Source organism: Sinohyriopsis cumingii, chromosome 12 (genome assembly GCF_028554795.1).
Source record: "Sinohyriopsis cumingii isolate HCF-2022 chromosome 12, ASM2855479v2, whole genome shotgun sequence".
Taxonomy (NCBI): Eukaryota; Metazoa; Mollusca; class Bivalvia; order Unionida; family Unionidae; genus Sinohyriopsis; species Sinohyriopsis cumingii.
Genome location: NC_142972.1, coordinates 52,968,778 through 52,986,363, shown reverse-complemented (window position 1 = coordinate 52,986,363; position 17,586 = coordinate 52,968,778). Strand labels below are relative to the sequence as shown.

General features: G+C 35.9%; 1 protein-coding gene across 1 annotated transcript in view; it reads left to right on the top strand.

The window, feature by feature from the left end:
• The window catches only part of LOC149786446 (uncharacterized), a 66,440-nt gene that overhangs the window by 40,915 nt on the left and 7,939 nt on the right, over positions 1 to 17,586 (top strand). The gene's annotated exons all lie outside the window — the stretch shown is intronic.

The window sequence follows — 17,586 nt, the reverse complement described above, 5'->3', positions numbered from 1 at the left end:
GCGTGTGGAAGATTGCGTTCTGGAACAACACCTAACTTGATGAGTGATAAAAAGTCAAACTTTACCACCTGAAAAAAGAGCGAATAATCATAGCGAATTCAACAAATTTTAATATTATGTATGGGGACTATTCTCCTGCGTACGTATTCACTCAGAGCGAATGTTGCAAATGCTAGCATTTCTGTGCGAAAATAACTTATGACTAAATTATAACATTTTGAAGATATGAAGACTTGAGCCGTTGGTTGGACTTAAATTAGTGGAAAGTCAGCCTGAAAACTGAAATGTTTGTATTGAAGAGTTTACATTATGCTTCATGCTATACGAGAATACCAATCACTTGGGGGAAAATTCCACAAGCATAGACGGATTCGTGCGAGAAAAGCTCAGGTCAAAATCATAAGCCATATATGATTTAAATTTCTGCATCCAGTTTGAGTGCGCATCATATGAAAGCTTATGTCTGCTCTACAAAGAGAAGAGCTCTTTATATGTATAGGCTAGGGAGAGAGAAATTAGAAAAAATGTTGTATTTTGTTGCATTTAGATTACACCTTCCTTTCTTCCGTGTTCCAAATAAAGAACCAAAGAAACTGACAGAATATAAATAACTTGAACTAAAATGCACAATTACATGATTTCAACTGATTTCATTTTTAAAGGAAAATATTCGTATCGTAATATGCCTTTTTGTATTTATCCTTGTAAATGTTATACAATAAGTATATTTCCGCATTAAAATATTGATCGACTCGGAATTTAGTCATGTCACTTTTAAAGCAGAAGGTAACCACTGGGGTCTTTTCATCACTTCTTTTTCATCTTTGATTCAAAACTTGTGTTCATATTATACTTCTGGGGTCTTTTCATCACTTCTTTTTCATCTTCGATTCAAAACTTATGTTCATATTTGTACCAAATTTTACAATGTTTTTCTAATAAATTGTTAACTTGTCTGATACAAGACAACCCTTTATTCTGGAGAGCAACCCTCCTCAGCAAACCGTCCTTCTAAAATGTTAAAATGTACTGCGTTGTGAGCACTGTTGAGCACTCTACTGAGCACTCGTTAGTTTTGCAAGATAGTCTTTGTCACTCAAAGGTTCAGATCCTGATTGATAAGGGCTTAAATGGTCTGAGTAAATTTTGTGTCATTTTCCCATAATTTCACTTTTATGACTTTAGTAGCAGTGAGAATACAATTCTGCGGCTTATTTCTGTATGATAATGGCAGTTCTTTCGCAAATAGCTGTAATATATTCCATTGTGTCTGTATCCTTGTCACACAATGGACTGGTGGTCTCATGTCATTTTTATTGAACATGTTGAGTTTGTTTTCGTGCGTCGTTAACTATTGCATGCAGGTGTGATTCACATTGTGTACTTGTTGTTTTATGTGTCTTGCGAGTCATTCAAGTATGAAATTATCGATTTAAACAAAATGTGGAGAACATGCCACAGACATGCTGAGGTTGGCCGAAGAACAGTAGTCGCAGCAAAATTTTTTCATCTGCATTTTAAAATCTTGATGCGGTGCATTTCAACGAGATTAAACAAAAACGCCCTTATCTAATTTTTAAGGACACTTTGTGCAAATCACAGAAATTCACTTCAATGTAACAATATGAAATTTCGTCCATTTATTAACGATCATTCATTCAGTAACAACATGGTTGTGTTTTATTCCTATGCTACTGCCTCAAAAACTATTTGTATTTATTGCAATAGATGGAAAATTCAGAACTGTGTGCTCTTCTGCTGAAGACCCTTTCCTTCATTGCTGGAATCTGTATCACAATATTCGTGATTTCAATCTCTATATAGGTCCATTTAAGCGTTTACATTTAGCACCATTCTTCGGGTACAGTGAAAATCTTTGTTGGAATCGTGTCGATGCAACAAATATTTGTACTTTGATCATGGGACAATTACCTACGACAATTAATTCAACCATGGGACAGTAACTCACAGCCATTACTTTGATCATTGGACAGTGACCCAATGCCGTTACTTTATGGGACAGTTATGGAGGCCGTTACTTTAATCATGGGACAGTTACGCACGGCAGTTACTTTGATCAAGGAACAGTTACTCACCACCTTTACTATAATCGCGGGACTGTTACCCACGGCAGTTACTTTGATAATGCGACAGGTAACCATTGTCGTTACGATTAGCAGCACTGTTGAGAACACAGTATTGACTTTTACTGAGTTCCACTAAACTTCACAATGGGATTCGCAAATGCTGACCTAATATCAAATAATACGTTTTATGTACAACGATTATTATATCTTTAGAAACGGTGCACTACAATAGAACGGCTGTTACAGCCATGTGAAAACGCAAGGGACACGTTAGTAGGAAAATTAACACATCCTTATCAAATGCCACGTTTGTTTCATTATAATAAAGTGCCACCTGCAATTTTTTTTTTTATGTGAATCCATTCCACGTTGTTATTTGCACTAATAAGTAAAGCCCAACTTTAACATATTAACTAAGGTTCGTTTTGAATGAGTCACATATGGTAATGTTAAGCATGATCTACCTATTTTGTTCAACAGGGTCACAGTCTGAGAGTGCTAACTGAAGTAACCAATCAATCATCCTATCACAACGCTGGTCGTCGATGGGAAGCACTATGAAAGTATAAGCTTCTCTCTGCAAGAAACTGAATTTACTGATATGCTTGAATTCAACCGTTATATTCCAGTCGATCGGTGTCATCAAACCAGTATATTTAAATAAAATTTCATATTGAATTATTGTTATTACAAGCCAGGGGTATTTGCTTGACCGAGTGGCGTCAAACTCTGACGCGATTCCGCTAGAAGTAATAAATTTACCCCTAATTTCCAAAGACTTCCATACAATTTCATTTGTAAATTAGAGGGCCCGACGTGTCCTTTCTATACATAAATTTTACTCTAACAAAAGCAAGACCACAGATCTCACAACTTGCCTAATATCTGTCAACGCACATCTGCATGGTTTCTCTTCATCAGGGTCCCGCACCGTAAGCAATTTACGCTGTAGAAACTATACAACTATCACCTAACACAGGGAACTATTTTAACTACGCCACCTTAGGCCAGTCATTTCATGGTTTCAAGGCACATTCGCCAGTACAACTGCATCACATTTGCCATCATGGCGACATAAACGGTATCTGCAAAGTCCCTTCTTATTGATTCCACCAATGCGTACCATGAGATTTTAATAAGGACTACGGTACTACAGGGACACTCATGCGGCTCTGATCTGAATTCGCTATTAATTGACCATGGCATCATGGAAACTCACTAACACTTCACTCCGAGACGTTTGCTCCTAGTAATCGGCTAATTGTGGATGGAGACAACCTCTCGCGACAAATACAATGTATCAATAATGTTTCATTGGGCTTTAATTCAATGTACTACTTTTAAACAGGCCGGTTACCTGATCTGCGAAGTTATTAATAAAAGTTGTTACATTAAAAAATCGATATTATAGTTTCAATTCTGCAGAAAAATCGTATTGACTGCAAATGTGCCAAGCAATATTTAGAGCGTACATGTATTGTTATAATGTACACTGGTTAGTTAGCTTGGATCATTGTGTGCAAAGACGGCGTTAGGAGTACGCGGGGCCTAGGAGCCTAGGGCCTAGGGCCGACCATGACCGCGTGGGGCCAGAGTATCGGTATTTCGATTGGTATGCTACTGCAAACACTGATTATGTCTAGACTAGATCAACTTTCGCGATTTGCGTGCATTACGTGCGGCCTGTATCAGCGTTTCATATTTACCGGAGAATATAGCTTGACAAACTCATAAGAACGACCTTAGGCCTGAAGCGCGGGGACCCCTTAATGTGATGCTGGAAAGGTCTTGTGTATGAGATACCAAGTCCGGGGCTTCTGCAAATGTTGATGGTAATTTGTTCCAAGTCCCTGTTGTACGTGAAACGAAGCTGAAATTGAAACCCTTTGTTGATGCTGACTTCTGCAGAAACTTCCTGTGAATCTCCCTAGTGTGGCTATATGTTAGGGTCCTGTATTTTGTCCGCGGAAATATGTAAATTAATGATCAGATTGCCTCGTTCAATATGCATATATAGAAAGTGCCAACTAATTTCGATGCAAAACTCAGTAGGAAAAAGCAAACTTTAAAGCTCGCACATAGGGGCAAGGTGATAGGGCGGCGCTTGCTCCGTTGTCACCTCCTTCCCCCTCTCCCGATTTCATTTCTGATGTTTGGCCTGCATCCATAAAGCTTAGCTGACGACTACATGTTTGCCACACTCACACCCCGCCCCAGAAATAATTCTTTCGGCGCCCCTGTCGATGATCCATAATTCACGGGTACACAGGACAATATCTCCCTAACATGCGCTTGCATAATCTGCCTATGAAATAGGTTCCAAGCTAAGATAAAACAATGCATGAAAAAGAATAGTTGAGAACGGTACCAGTTTCCAAAGTATACAAAGTATAGAAAGATAATTATTGTTTCAAAGTTTTGATCAAATATTTGCTTTAATGTCGACCATTTCTCGCAAATATATATATATATATATATATATATATATATATATATATATATATATATATATATATATATATATATATATATATATATATATATATATAAAGAGAGAAAGAGAGACTTTTCTTACCACATGCTAAAATATGTCAAAGAAATTGTCCTCTATTTATGATACATTGTTGATCAAACTGTCGTCTCAAGGTTATCGACCGGCATCTGATTTTCATGACACTGTATTTGTATTATTTATCTTAAATTATGCAAATCAGTGTTTCGAGTGGCAAACATCCAACGCAATCAGTAATGATACATCCAAGTTATCTCTCATATGTATCAGTATTTTCTGCACGTGATGCAAAATTCAGCAATTGTAAACAGTCGTCACAGTCATTTAACCGGCCTAGTCCAAGCATGATAAATGTGTTAATTGTTTATTTGTCCTTGTTATGTTGCTTTTTGAAAGTTTAAATCTACTATGAAAAGTCTTGTTCAAAATGATAGCTGTTTTCTTTCAACGCATTCATGGTAGACATACTGAATAGATTTCAAGTACGTAATGAACATTTGAACACTTCATCTATGCAAAGAGAGCGGAAAAAGAGAAAGTTACACGAACAAAATACCACAACAAAAAAACGGTTGTAACATTTCAGTGACGTCAGTGGTCGTATAATCCACTTAGTGTTTCATGAAAGATATCTCAAAGTTATGGCTCATATGGAAAACACGAGAAGATCAAGGGAATGGTTCACTAAACAGAAACATTGAAAAAAAAAAGATTAAATGTGTTTATAGCAGTGTTTCCCAAAGTGTGGTACCTGTACCACCGGTGATATGAAAAAGGGTTTCAGTGGTTACACATTATTAAAAAAAATCACTAAATTTCGCACTAACAAGGACAGAAAGGGTTCACTAATAAGACCGAGGTCCCAAAAGGGGGTACGCCAACACTGGTTTATGAGGTTGTGCTATCTTAACTAGAACGGTGTCATGTTTACCCCGACCCAGAGTAGCCCAGTTTGAAACATGTATAATCAAGGTAATTCTGACGGGTCATTGTTTGATGTCGAACATTGCCGAAGGCTAGCACTAATCCGTTACGTAAGATTGTTGTGGCTAGAATCGAAGGACAGGACATCGGAGTTGCGAAGTCACAGACAGCCAATTATCACCTAGGTGTCGAAATGTTTCCAAGATCAAAAGAAATTGCCTGAAGAAGTGGGAGTGTCCTAACTTCTTTCCCCTGCAAACAGACAGACAGGTTGAACTGGCCGCTAAGACGATTGGACAGGGGCACAGCGCCACCCAATCAGAATCGAGATAGGGGGAGACCTTGATTTGGGTAGAATGATATCCCTGCGTTTTCCGGCAAAAGTTAGTTCGCTGAGAGAAATTACCCAGCGAAGAGGTTAGCGTAACTCCGAATAGCCATTCGTTAATGGCGGGAAAATCTTAGAGCGGGAAGGTCTAAGTACAGAAAGCTTCAAAGGTCAGTAGATATTTGTTCTGTCTTTGTGGAATGCGACTGCATTTTAATTGTAGGTCGTATGTATACTTTATTAGTACTAGAATCGTAGTACGAAGAATTACTTTGTTTTGTTAATATGTTTGCATATTTTGAAGAAATGAGTTGATATTTGTAAAGAATTATATAGCTTGCCAGCCGTCGTAAGAGTTAATATTGTAATTTACTATGTGGGTATTTTATAGTAGACTAACACATATGTTCATATGATTATAGATTTTGCCATTGTTGAATATTTGTAATGTACAGACATGCGTCTGATTTTGTCAGATTGTAGTACGATGAGATTAAATATATATGTGTATATACTGACGTGACGCAATGTATTGATGTCTGTATAACAATTCGCTGATACTGTGTTATTACGCCATTGTTTACCCTGCAAGAAGTGTGTGGGAATTTCGATGTGTATGCATGCGCGGCCGAAACAGCGACAGCTATCTGATGGTTAATTGTCGTTATAGTGTGAGGTGAGGTTCGATAAAACATTTGTTAACGCCTTGTGGATTTTCACAGGAAGCTTTGAGGGACAGACCAGTTTCAGTTTGGTCCCGTAGTCTCAGATAGAGAGACGGAGGAAAAGAGAAGAAAGGAGAGAACTCAGGACAAGTTGAAGTCTAGGAGCGAATTGGAGGAGGAGATAGTAGAGACGGAGGAAAGGAGAAGAAAGGAGAGAAGTCAGGAGAAGTTGAAGTCTGGGAGCGAAGTTGGAGGAGGAGATAGGAGAGAGGGAAACAGAGACAAAGGGGGAGTTAGAGGAACGGAATGAAGGAAGAATCAGCGGGAAGAAATAGATGAGTAGATGCAAGGACGGGGGAAAATCGAACTCACACTGTAAATCACGGGATGAATTAGGCTGTCACTTGGTCGAGGGAAAGACGAGTGATTGGAAGTTATCGTTTTTAAATTATCACATTTATTAAATTGTTATTGATTGAATTTCATCTTCGTGTTCTCTATAATTTAACCGTCGGCATTGCTGACTGGGGGCTCAGAGCTGTAAATCTACATCATCACTAATTTAACTTTCTAACCTAACGAGCCAGGGTGGAACTTTCAATTTAATTTAATTAAATTATATTGGGAGAAGCCCACCCCAATACGACAGAACGTCACAAACGCTCACCCGTGAACATCTTTCTCTTTGGTCCCAGCCATTTTGTAATTAAGAAGTCCTTTGAATACTTGATTCGTATATGCTTACATGATCATTCTGTGTTAGGTCTGATTTCAATGGATGTCTGATTTCGTAGGTCTGCTGATTTTCAACTAAGAGAACGTAGAGTGAGGGAGAAGGAAATGCAGACACTAACACATATTCTCAAGCATTATAATACATAACTTTGGATATTAATACTTATCCAAAGTAGGTCTCAAACCAAATTTGTACGAAATAATTGCTAATCTTTCTTGTCTTATTATTTTTGTTTTAATTGTAAACCCGCGATGTTCAAGGTGCTCAGACAATCAAGAAGCCTTAGTATGAATTAACCCTAAATTGTACTGTTCACTTTATATTCGTAAATCGGTGCAAATCATGAAGGACAAAGGAAATATCATTTACGTGCTAAAAGAGAAATAAAGATGTATAACCATCAGTAATGAAAAATGTATGTTGTGGTTAAAAAGACCTTTGATTACTTGATTCGTATGTGCTTACATGATCATTCTATGTTATGTCTGATTTTAATGGATGTATGATTTCGTGCAAGTATTTCCACGGTAGCATTAATCCCCACAGCAGGAAAATAACTAAGGACTATCGTTATTTTGACACTACATATGTTTTGTTTCCTTGATGTTAATTCATATTTTTAAAAGCATTTCAGCCACTTATGTAAGCTGTAGGGCTTATGTATGGATTGTACGTAATCTGACAAGATAGATATATCTGTCATGCAAGCGGTGATTAAGACTTGAAATTTTGCCATCACCGGTTACATCACGTGCATTGAAACATATTTATCCTTGTTTTATGAAAACGAATGTATGGCCTCCTTGCAGCAATGTAAAGGGCCTTAGACTTTGGATGTGTCTTTCATCCTTCTTTTTGTCGTCAAAAATGTTTTAACAGTAGAACAATCAGATAAGTTTTTTTTGTAGTGGAATGTGAGTTGCCAAAGTCTTTAAATCAAAGTACAGTTTAAACTCATACATTACATACATAGGATGAGTACATGAGCATGGCAGCAGAAGGACCCTTGTAATTACTTTGGTTCATGGCAAAACAATTCTTTTTTAATTATACTTGTGTGTTTTGATACGATCAAGACATGATTGAGTTTGTATTTTAAATTTATGAAAAAATAAAATATAAAAATTAAAAACCTATATACCTTAGTTTTTTATGAACATTCGAACAATGAATTAATGTTGTGTGCATGTGGCTGTGTTTGTTTGTGTGTGCGTGTGTGTGTGTGTGTGTGTGTTTGGCACTTTTTTGCCTGTCTCCACTGTATCTTTACTCGCTATAAACCTGCTCTCTGTGGCATTGGTTGGGGTGAAACTTCTTATTGAAAATAAATACGCAGAAAGGAGAAAAATCCGCAAACTGTAGACAGAAGACTACCTTCCAATGCAGGCGGTCGCACTAAGAGCTTAACTTTGCACCTGGAAGCTGATATACATTTGTTTTATTTTAAGCGTTCAATTCTTGCAAACGTTGAATTTAATTGTAGTGTTTGAGATGAAATGTTTGATATATTTTAATATATATCAGTGTGAGTCTTTGTGTCTGTCAGAATTTGTGTCTGTCAATCTTTGTGTATGTCATTCTTGGCATTTGCCAGTTTTTGTGTATGGCAATTTTTGTGTTTGTCAGTCTGTGTCAGTCTTTGTGTATGTCAATCATTGTTTTGCCAATCTTTGAGCATGTCAGTCTTTGTGTTGCCAGTCTTTATTTCTGTCATCGTGTCTGTCAGTCTTTGTGTATGTCAGTGTTGGCATATGTCAGTCTTTTTGAATGGTAGTCTTTGTGTCTTTTTATTTGTCTACCTGTCCGTTCTCTATTTTTTTTGTTAACACATTCCTGAGTACTTATGTTTTATGATTCCATCTTATATCTAACATTATCGGCAAACCTCCAATACAATAGGCAGACAGCCACTTTATTTCTACTGTGATCACATTTCGGGTTAAGAGAAACACTTATTCGTTAAAAAAACCCATCAAAGTATTTCAAGCTCCAGATTGAAATTTATGATTTCACCCGCAGTAAAGGTCCGTGAAGTGGAAATAATTGAAGTTGAGACTGAAAAACTTTGTCTTGCTCTCCACTCGACATGCAAACTAAAGCCCAGACTAAATGCAAATATATAATGACTTGCAACAAATAGGAATGCGTATCGTAAATTATCCCGTAAGTACATTATGCAAACATGCAAATTTACTTAGTAGAATTTCGTGAGAGTCTGCATAAAACCTTATGTAAACTACTGCAACCACTTTAACTGCTGCTACTAAACAATACACAGATGCATGATACTCTGTTTCTAAAAGGAAACGCATTCGTTAATTTGTCCACATTTTAGGTGTTAATGGGAACCAACAAGTGGTAGGAACACATGTGGAAAACTTCAAACACTGCACAAGAATTTGGTGATGGAGTAGGACCTGAACAATTCTGTAAAGAATATTAAAATGTTGGACAAGTTATTGAAATATTTTAAGAGATTTTAGGACACCACCACCACCCTTGCATCCGGGCCCCGTGTCCATTTTCTTATCGGATTGTCGGGAACAATAGAGAAAGGCCTAGTTCATATGCAAGGAACAATCGCATAGGATAGAAATGTTAAAATTCACCATCCTTGTAATCTTCTGTTTTCTTTCATCGTTAGTAGTTGCTCTTGAATAGCGTGAATTCATTGCAAATTATTAAAAGCTACCATGTTTGTAGCTATCAATAGGGTGTGAAACGCGTGTAAATCCCCTTGACAAGTTTATGGTGCTAAACAGAGGTAAATTATTTAAAGCCATTTTGTATAAAGTTGAATAATTAGGCGATCACAAATAAACGTTAAGTTCTCTTTGAAAACTGATCTGAATTTAAATTAAAACCGAAACTAATAACTGATCGAGATCACCTGCCTTTACATATTTTAGAATTGCATCAAACTTATGTATCTGTATCAAGGGTGTGTATGTGTGTGTGTGTGTATATATATATATATATATATATATATATATATATATATATATATATATATATATATATATATATATATATGTGTGTGTGTGTGTGATTTGGATTTTTAACACAGCTTTAATAATTTTTCGGTCATATCGCCACGATGTCTGCGGTATGGCAGCTTATAGTGATGACTAGCACTGGGGCATCATGCCGCAGACGTGTAGCATGATGTCCCACCCAGTCACATTATCCTGACTCTAGGCCGACCAGTCCTAACACTAACCTCTTAATGATGAGCGCCTAGCGAGGCAGATGTTAATGCCATTTGTATAAGTCTTTGGTATGACTAGGCCGGAGATCGAACTCGCGACCTCTCACATCCAAGGCAGACAAGCTAACCACTAGGCCACCGGAGTGGTCTCTGTATCAAGTAAGATAAAATATTACCTGGTTTAAAAAATAGTGTTGTCCATTCTTTTCATTTGCTATCAAACACTAATTTCTGGTACCACCAAGGATTAACATTGAAGCTACCAAATTAGGCAATAAAGAAGGACAAGAAAACTTACTAAAACCTGTACTGGTAAACGAAATCAACCAAAAATACCCGGACTATGTTAAAATATATACCGATGGACCAAAAACAAACAACACACCAAGAACAGCAGCAGCAATAGTCATCCCTGAATTAAATATACAAACGGGATCCAGATTACCTGACTATTGCTCCATTTACACCACTGAATTCTGGGCTATACTTGAATCACTACAATGGATCAAAGACAACCAAATACCTAAAGCAGTCATTATAAGCGATTCCCTAAGCGTTATCAAATCGATCCAAAATCGCAATACACACTCTAGGAAACAATTCCTCGACAGAGCATGCCAGTTAATCGACGATATCACCACAGCACATCAATTAGTCGAGCTCATGTGGATACCGTCTCACATTGGAATCTCTGGCAACGAAACAGCAGACAAAGTTGCAAAAACCAAACTAGGAGATCAAAACTCTATCAAGCTTAACTATAGCTCTACAGAAGCACAAACATATATAGACCAAACATGGCAAGATGTTTGGAACTCCTCCACAAAAGGTAAAAAGCACCATGAAACCCCCAAAAACGTAGATAGGAACATACAGCTACCTAAGGGTACCTACTTAGAACAGAAAACCATAAACAGGATAATAACTGGAAAAACTAAACTAGCAAGCAGTTTTGGAAGGTTTATAGGACCCAAACCAGCAACCATTAACTGCTTTAACTGACACACCACCGAAGATCTACACCACGTATTCAATATATGCCCAAAATATCAACCCGCTCGGAAAATATTTATCAAAAACCAAAAAGAGATTGGATCACCACACACATACCCAGAGTTACTTATGGACTCTAATAAAAACAAACAATCAGCATATAAAAATATAAATCAATTCATAGACTCAGCAGGACTTAGGAAAAAAATATAATTACTATCCCCACAAAACCAAAAGACCCAGTAACTAGCTAAATAAATTTAGAAGCCACCACATAAAAATCCATAACATATCATTCCATTTTATAAAAGTATTAATAAATAATTCACTTACGAAGCACCTATAAAAAACTAAGGAAACCGCAAAATCGGATGTCCTAGATGTCCTTAACAAACCGAGTAATCAGCTAGGATTCCTGTCCTAGATGTCCTTAACGAACAGTGCAATCGGCTAGGACTCCGGTCTCTTGCTAAATAAAGTATAAATAACATTCAATCTCTAAAAACATCAATTAATAAATAACTTAAAGAGGTAATATCTAAAAACTTATAAATAACATAACGTAGGAAACACACCCTAAACACCTCGACTAGTAATCCCATAATAACCTTGAAAATCTCTCTTCATACATGATATCTCCTAAGAACCTCTATAAACAGCATAGAACATCCCCCTCCTTTTAGAACATTTTGAAGAAGAAAAAAGAAAAAAAAATCTCGAAAACCCCCCCCCCCCCCAAAAAAAAAAAAAAAACAAACAAAACAACAACAGGCAAATGCAACAAGAAACCAGCGATGTAAAGCAAGCAGGACCGTTCCCGAGCTCTCCTTCCCACTAATGACAGCCAACCATTCAACTGTAGGGACCTTTATGGACCCACAGATTGAGGCCAAACTATCAGGGTTCCTTGAATCCATAAAAGCCTGGGGGAGGTGGCACCTTCCCCTTCCCCAGGAACAACTAGCAGGCTGCGGTGCAGTCAGAAAAAAGTGGCACATGCACAATTGTGCGAACGCTACTATAATTAAACTCAACAGCAACAACAAATTTCTGGTAATAAATTTTAGTGACATAAAGAAAAGCGTAAGAGTTTCGAAAAATCTTATTTTGTAGCTGACATAATATTATGTTCAGATGTATTGATGGCTAGAAATGAGTTTGATTACGCATTCCGACATGTAGGTACTTCTATATTTACGACCCACCTCATACACTTAGTAGTAGTGTACGGGAGGCCGCCTTTGCGGGGTGAAGAAAAGCGGAGTACTCGGAGATAACCATAGTGCATCAGATGGAAGGCGAACTCTTCAGATATGTCACCTCTGTGCCATTTGCTTGGCTCGAACCTTAGACATCGATCTGTGGCCTAAGGCAGTTCATGCTTCAGTGCGTCATCGACTCCGTTATATAACCACTTGATCGTCTTACTCTGAAGGCGGATGCTGCTATCTTTCATGCGAGCATCCATAATGTAATTGGTAAAGCTGCATGTTGTTTTTTTTATAAACATTATTATCTGTAAGCTTGAAGTCAATCAATTAACGCTTCTGTTTTCTGTAATGAATGGTTTCAAAACAACTAGTATTGTTCACACTTTTAATCTGTCTAAACTTGTAAACAAACAGGCATCATCTCCTGATTGCGACATTGATGGTTTCATCTGACATTCGTCAAATTGTATGTCGCCTCTCCGTAAACTGTTTAATTCAAAACAATAAAGATTTGTTCCGTTATTTACGGCGTGTAAACATTATTTTGTCTTCAAAGTATGGATGGTCTAGTATTTATCAAATGTTTCTCAAATGCTAAAATCTGATTAACTATGTAATTTTAGACTTGTTCATGTACTGAGAAAACTTGAGTTTGAATTTTTGAAGCTTCTTTTATGCACGAGTTTCGCAAATGCGTAAATTTTTTATTTTATTTAGTTTTACTCTGGCCTAATGTTGTCAATATAATAGGCAAATGATTTGCAGCATCAATAACGTAACGATATTGCCGCTCATTACAAAGTATTTTGTAACTTCAGAATCTAGGAATTCTCTGAATACGTTCATTAATCTTCCAATTAATCAGTCAACCAAACTTAATGAAAAGCTGACGTTGTCTTAGCCTTCAAATTTGTCAATCTATTTTATGCTTTTTGTATACGAATATGTCAGGTATTCTTCCTTGATATCAGTCAGCACGTATCCATTGACTATTACTTAATTATTGTATCAAACAATGGGTACCCAAGGACACGACCAAACTGTATGCAACACGTGACTTATCAGTATATATTCATAAACTTTCGAAGGACATTGTTAGTTTAGATAATTTACACAAAATAAATTTATCCACGTGAACGCTACACCAACCGGACCATTTCTTGCAGTGATGTTGAAGCAGAGCTAGCAAAGTTGTCTAAATGTTCTTGCGCATTGCATAGTTTAAACTTGAAAATAACAATAAAAGAAAATTTCCGCATAGAAAAAGTATTATTTATTTTAATGAATAGCCTATATTTAGACAATGTACATTAACAAATTTTTCGTGTATTTGTGTCTTAATTTATTTACTTATTATTATTACTATTGTGGGTAAAAATGCATGCATGATTCAGAAATAATAATTAAAATTTTGAACATTTTTCATTTGCATACATTAAATCAAGCGCATTCGCACATGGAGTGAGAAGCGGGTTATATTGATAACGTGTCGTGTACATCAGGCTGTAGCATTCAAAGTTTTCTACGATCTTTTTTAATGAAAGATGCATATGTTAACAGTTCTTTCTGTCTTCTATAATAATAATAATAATAATAATAATGTCTAAATTATTTGTTAAAAGTAGCTGAAGCACTGAAATTTAAACACTATTTTAATATCTAAATATGAATTTGTGTTTGGGGGTTGACCGCAGTTTTATATCGGAATGTTTGTCATTAGAATGGAATATTTGGCATAAAATAAAACAACTGATATATATATATATATATATATATATATATATATATATATATATATATATATATATATATATATATATATATATATATATATATACAAAATGGATTAATTATCAGTGGTCTCGACATTTATCGTTGCTATGTAATACGTCAATTTGATGAAAGTTATATGCATATATATATATATATATATATATATATATATATATATATATATATATATATATATATATATATATATATATATATATATATATATATCATATATGTATATGCATTTAACTTTCATCAAATTGACGTATTACATAGCAAAGATAATTGTCGAGACCACTGATAATTAATCCATTTTGTAATTTGGCTCGTTGTTGAATCGTGATAACAGTCAATCGACGGGATAATCATCACCAGACAGTTACGCAGAGGATTGAATCACATGGCCAAAGTAACATTTAGAATGATCGAGGTCGCATCTGATTTGTATAAGGGTATTGATGGTACAATCAGTTATCTGCCAATAAAGTCCGGCCATTCGGAATGGTAAAAGGAGATCGAATGTTTTATTTGCGTGCAGTCAAACATCTGATCTGGTACAGAAATTGGATGTACATATTTTCAGACCACCACCCCCGCCCAAGATCTGCCAAAAATACCAATCAATGCCTAAACATGATCAATATGTGCATTCATGCTTTGTGGACAACCCCGTCTGCGATAATTTCAGAAATTTATGAATGGGTGAGATCTTACTCAAGTGCACCCCATATACCAATACAAGTTTGGGTGGTTAAGTTCTTGAACTACGGAAAAGCAGGGTGTGGTTTTAAATGTTTACTGTATGTAGGATGAAACAGTTCTCAGCTAGGATGTAGTTGTGTAAGGAAAATACTCTTATTTAAGATGGGTACGAGTAAGAATCGATTGAAAACATCATGTACTGTATTATTCATCATGAAAATAGTCTCACGTAGTAGGGAGGGAGAGCATTTAGAGAGTATTTATAGAGTATTTACTAAACAGTTTGATACGATTGATCATGGGGTAAGTTTATTAATGAAGAGACACACACAAAAGCACAAACAAAAGGTGATCGACAGACTCGAGAGGGACAAAAATATTCACACACACATAGATAGATATACTGATTGGCAGATAGAGAGAGAGAGAGAGAGAGATAGGTTGTTGTTGTTCTATGGTTTAACGCCATTTTTCAGCACAAGATAGGCTATACATGGTGGCCAGTATAGCTGGTGGAGGAAGAACCCTAGAAAACCCAGGGAAGAACCACCGACCCACGAGAAGCTACTGGCAGGCTTTCCCACGTACCCACGCTAGCGGAGCTTTGGACTCGAACCCACGCAGACACAGGTGAGATGGCAGTAATCCGGAACGGTGAGCGCTTTAGACCACTCGGCCACTCGGGTCCCCTAGATAGATAGATAGATAGATAGATAGATAGATAGATAAATAGATAGATAAGATAGATAGATAGATAGATGGATGAGAAAGAGTGGAGAGACGGTCAGGCAGACAGAGACAGAGATAGGAAGGAAAAGAATAATTACTTGTGAGTGAAGGAAGGAAGAAAGGATGGATGAATGGGTAAGACGACAAATGAGTGAATTAGATGCATGTTTGAAAAGAAGATTATATGGATTCAGTAATGTCAAATCAGTTGCCAGGTAAATCATGACTTTCTAAACATCGTACCAGTCAATCGACTAAAATCCTTTGATATATATATATATATATATATATATATATATATATATATATATATATATAGTAGTTAATAATAATAACAAAAACTAATATTTTCAAAGATCGATTTGACTGTAGTGTGGTCGAGAATAAATAGTTGTATTCCATTATTCCAGCACACCAGAATTAGTATGTAAATTTTGAAATACAAGATAGCTGATTCGTCATGTAATGATATGTTGTGATACAGGTAAAGAAAGCATTTTTCTAAAGGAGAAGGTATTTTGATTCACCTTCATGTAGATATGTTCTTGAATAACACAGGTACAAATTTCTCTTCTTTTGTGAGTACAACTGCGATCAAAGTTTAATATTCTTACTTTTTTAAATCTAGACACTTCTTTAATATGGAAATTTTCCGAATTCATATTAAGTAAATGCTGTTACTTTTGACGCCGTATATAAATTTCTTGAAAAATTTAAAACACTAAACTAAGTACTTGTTCTCTAACATCCTAATTGTGTCTATAGTTCATAGTTGATTATAAAAGCAATTATATGCTTATAGAAGATAAGTCTGACTAATTCCTTCAACGGGAACCCGGCATTTGCTATTAATTTTCTTCTTTCTTCTTCATATATATCTCATTTGCACCTTGAAATTGATTTTCTTCCTTCATATTCTAAGTTTTTTCTCCTTTTTGTGACTTAATGCACATGTGTCAACCGTAATCTCTGCAATATTCAAACTTTCAACTATTGTACTATGACATAATTGTAGGTAGATAATGTGTTTACATTTGTTTGTATCTTGAAAGAAGAATTTTATGAGCCATTGACCTCTTTTCTAATCTTAATTTCTAATTTTGAAGTTTTTTGTAAATGTTATTCATACAAAATTAAGAAAACAATGTTTAAACGAAAATATCGTTTTATCCCACTCTTTTATGGGGTAGAGCGGGTGTGTTGTTTAAATCGGAAAAGAAAGGTTCCTATTTACCATAGTCGCGAGTCCTGATGTAATGATATATTAATTTTATGCCATGTTACCTCAGCGACTGAAAATTTTAGAGCACTGTGTATATCATAGACTGAGTTTACAATAGAATGAAGGGAGTAATATGTACATGTCTGCATTCAAGTACGCGTATCTGAATGTAAGATTTTATACCGATTTAAACTGGGTAACGATAACAAGGCATATACTATTAGACAGGTTTTCTTTCTGTGTCATGGTATTTTGTAGACTGTTTGCTCGAAGGGAAAAGCTAACATGCAAATAACTGTGATTACTTGAAGCTAAGTTGTTTTGTTTTTTTCAAATAAAAAAGAATAACCATTTTCATTTCCTATCACTGGTGTCTGTATATTTTACACTGCATATTTATGGACTAATAGATTAACAAAATACACGTTAATTCAGGAACAATACAAGCATTTGAGTGAATAACAACCATGACATAAAAAGCACAACCAATGACAAC